General features: G+C 42.9%; 1 pseudogene; it reads left to right on the top strand.

The window, feature by feature from the left end:
- Nucleotides 1–1,152: 1,152 nt before the first annotated feature.
- LOC148518345 (5S ribosomal RNA) lies at nt 1,153–1,271 on the top strand (annotated as a pseudogene).
- The last annotated feature ends 3,047 nt before the right edge of the window (nt 1,272–4,318 follow it).

The following is a 4,318-nucleotide window of genomic DNA, read 5'->3' as shown; positions in this document are numbered from 1 at the left end:
CTATTAAGACCAGCACCCTTTTGTCTTGCACTATCTACTACCTGGCTATCATATCCCTTGGTCAGAAATTGTTTCTCCAATAGGTCTGCTTGTATGTCATAAATGGCCTTTTCCGTACAATTACGTCTAACCTGTTGAAACTGACTATTAGGAATACTTTTAAGCCAGTTATAATGATGATTGCTGTCGTATTTTATAAAGGAATTGCAATCAGTCGGCTTGACGTAATTCTTGGTTTTTATACACTTATCCTCAATCTAAAGTGTAAGGTCTAAAAAATCCACAGTTTCCTCACTGACATTAAATGTCAGCACTATATTGGATGTGTTGTTATTTAAATGCTGACAAAAATGAGAAGCAGTTCCATGGTGGCACAGTGCCCATACTAGGCATATATACGATCACAGGGTTAAATCTACTTTGGGTCCGGTCCGTGCACTGGCCAAACTTCCAGGGTGAGAGGACACGCGTTTCGCCACATGGTGGCTTGTTCACCTGTCCATTGCCACTTCTTGTGTACATTAGGTCTTTTAAGCTAAGTTTTTTCCTCATTACGATATGGCTGGTAGGCATTCCCTCTGACGCTATTGGAGAAACTGTGGGGTCTGCCCCTATGTCCCGCAATTATTGCAATTGAATGAGGTTTGGATACACAGGCTTTTGCAGCAGATCAACTGTGGCTCAGCGCTTCTCTGTATAACTGATACAATTAAGTATTGACCTATATATACAGGCCAGAGAAGCAGTTCCATGGTGGCACAGTGCCCATACTAGGCTTATACAGTGGGTGCAGATTGGCACCATGTTGGTCTAATATATAAACTGCCTGATGGCTGTTTTGACACAGTGGATATGTGCTATTTATACAGTCAAATAGGATTTTAGTTAAATTAAATAGTTGATGTATAATTTGCATACAATGTTACGTAAAATTTTTGTAAACCAGCCACCAAAACGCACGCTGGTGCTGGAATGTAATACATGACAGTAAATGTGTGACAATTTATTTCTGAACAATTAAAGTACACCTATGCAATACTTTGTTGAACTGTGCATTATTAAATAAAGTGGATTCCTCACATAAGATAGTCCTACAAACATCTTTGCACTGTGTATACCCGGGCATTCCCACTCCCCCATTTGGGCAGACATACGTACAACCATACCATACTGGATATGCCCAATCTCGTCTGATCTTGGAAGCTATGCAGTAAAGGGCCTGGCCAGTACCTGGATGGGAGAACACCTGGGAATACCAGGTGCTGTAGGTTAGAAACATAGGAAGTGGCTTGGAAAGTCAGTAAATCATATAAAAATTATTTATTTTTATCTGACACACTATTAGGGTCATTAGGGTACCTGTCTCTCTACAGATGAATATTGATACAGTATGATACCTTAACATATATATAATAATAATAATAATATAGTGACATAGGGGAACACTTACCCTTTATATAATATTTTCGCCATATCATACACTAGGAGATATATATACTGTATAGTTACTTGTGATATATGCTACATTATTTTGTTCAATAAAGGGACATTTTTCAATTTTAATTACATATATTAAAAGTGATATTTTACAATAGAGAATTTAATGTGGATATCCACCTCAAGAGTGCCCCAGCAATGAGGCCTTCTTTTTTCTTGTTTTGTGCTTTACAATTTGAATCAACATTAATAGAACAACACTGGGTTGTAAAAGACAGACATAAAGGTAAGAGGGCCCTGCTCGCAAGCTTACAATTTATAGGGACTTAGGTGTTGATACACAAGGATAGGTGCTACATATTACAAATTGGTCCAGCCTGATTGCAGAGGTTCTTGATGAGCTGTATGATCCAGTCACACTGGAAAGTTGGCCTAGGGTCAGGAGGATGTGAAATTGAAGAGAGAGAAAATGTGATCTGTGTAAACTATAAGAAGGGAGTTAGATAGGGAAGCTATAAAGGTTATATGGGCATTTCTGGAATCTGATAAGCTTGTCTGAAGAGGTGAGTTTTCAGAGAACGCTTAAATGTTTGGAGAGTAGTGGAAAGTCTTATGGTGCATGGGAGGGCATTCCACAGGGTGGGTGCAGCCCGAAAAAAGTCCTGTAAACATGCATGAGAACAAGTAATGCGCGACAAGTAATGCGCGGGGATGAGAGACGCAGAACTTGTGCAGAGCGGAGATGTCAGGTTGGAAGATATTTTGAGATAAGTGAAGAGATGTTTGTTGGAGTGGTTTGGTTAATGGCTTTATGAGTGAGTGTAAGTGTTATATTGAATACGGTAGAAGACCGGCAGCCAATGGAGGGACTGACAGAGTGGATCAGCAGACACTAAACGTTTGGCGAGAAAGATCAGCTTTGCATTCAAAATGGATTGTAGCGGCAAGAGTCTGTTTTTGGGAAGACCAGTAAGGAGACTATTGCAATAGTCAAAGTGGGAAATAATGAGTGCATGTATTAGAGTTTTTGCAGTGTCTTGTGTAAGATAAGGTCGAATTTTGACTATGTTTTTTAGATGTATGTAACAGGATTTAGAGACAAATTGAATGTGGGGAACAGAAGACAGTTCAGAGTCAACGCAGCGAGCTTGTGGGGTGGGGTTGATTGTCGAGTTGTCAACAGTAATAGAGATATCAGGTTGGTAACTACTATTGGCCAGTGGAAATATAATTAGTTCTGTTTTGGATATATTAAGTTTGAGGTGGCGAGATGACATCCAAGATGAAAAGACATTCAGTGATACGGACCAGCACGGATGGTGACAAATCTGGGGAGGATAGGTAGATTTGAGTATTATACGTGTACAGATGATACTGAAATCCAAAAGAGCTGATTAGTTTGCCAAGAGAGTTGGTATAGATTAAGAAAAGCAGGGGATCCAAGACTGAGCCTTGCGGTACTCCAACTGATAGATGGAGCGAAGTTGAGGTAGAATCAGAAAAGTGAATAGTGAAAGAGCGATTAGATAGGTAGGATGAGAACCAAAAAGGGCTGTGTCTTGAAGACCTAGGGATTGTAGTGTTTGTATGAGAAGAGAGTGATCAACGGTGTCAAAGGCAGCAGAGAGATCTAGAAGGATTAGAAGTGAGTAATGGCCTTTAGCCTTGGCAGTGACCAGATCATTTACTACCTTAGTCAGTGCTGTCTCTGTGGAATAATGGGAATGAAAGCCTGATTGAAGTGGGTCCAATAAGTTGTGGGTGTTAAGAAAGTGTGTGGGGCGAGTGTAGGCAAGTCTGATGTCAAGCCAGATTGATTGAGCGGCCAATTGGTAAGTGTGTATAGCTTACCAATTGGCCACTCAGACAGTGAATCGGTCTGCTGAAGACCAGCGCTCCGTGTTAGCTGCTGATCTCATGCCGGCCCTACAAGTAATAATCAGTGGCGGGGGTGCAGCTGCACCGAGGTGACAACATCCGAGGGGGTGACACCAAAATAGCAGAGCTGCTCTGCTATTTTTCTATCAGCCCTTGGATGGTGTCACCAAGCAGCGATGCAGCGGTGATAGATGACATGCCCTGAGCAAGCCCCCATGTCTTACATGCGGTCACACCTACCTCCAAAATATCACACATCAGGGGGTGGGGTCTAGGTGCCGTACTGGGTGTCACTACCCATAGTGATGCCACTCTTAATAATTCACACAAAGCTTCTCAGTGATTTTATAAGTAACATCTCTGCAGCCTGTAGAGCTGCGCAGAGCATCCTTAGGACATTCCTGGCAGTGCTTTACTTTCTACAGTTTGAGGCCCCCCTAGATGTGACGTCATGATGGTTTTAGGGGGCATGTCATGACCCCCCCATACACACGCACACCATGTTGTGGCACACAGAAGTAAAGAAAAAAAACAGTGGCAGAGTACATCTGCTGATTAACTAGAGAGCTGCCAATCACTATTACAAACCGTTGTAGGGAGACCCGATCCAAGACACACAGTGCCCCCCTTGTATGCCACAGTTACCTCCCAATATGTCCCATGGGGGCCCGTCTGTATGTCACACAGTCCCACCATCAATATTTGCCACAGTTACCCCCAATATGCCCCACAGTACCCCCGCCCGTATGTCACACAGTCCCTCAATATGTGCCACATTTCCTCTCCAATATGCGCCATAGTGCTACTAAGTATACTCACCTCCCATTTTCCAGCTCTTCTCTTAAATCCTTCTAGGCCTCCGGCTGAGTGCAGAGCAGCTCCCGAGCCCCCTCTTTAGTGTCATGGATGTGATGTGTCACATGGCGACGAGAAGGGGACTCGTTAGTCGCTCTGCGCTGTATGCACTGCGCATACAGAACACAGAGCCACTTCAGCTGGGCAG

Source organism: Taudactylus pleione, unplaced genomic scaffold (assembly GCF_031769625.1).
Source record: "Taudactylus pleione unplaced genomic scaffold, aTauple2 ptg000201l, whole genome shotgun sequence".
NCBI lineage: Eukaryota > Metazoa > Chordata > Amphibia > Anura > Myobatrachidae > Taudactylus > Taudactylus pleione.
This window is presented reverse-complemented; position numbering and strand designations above follow the sequence as displayed.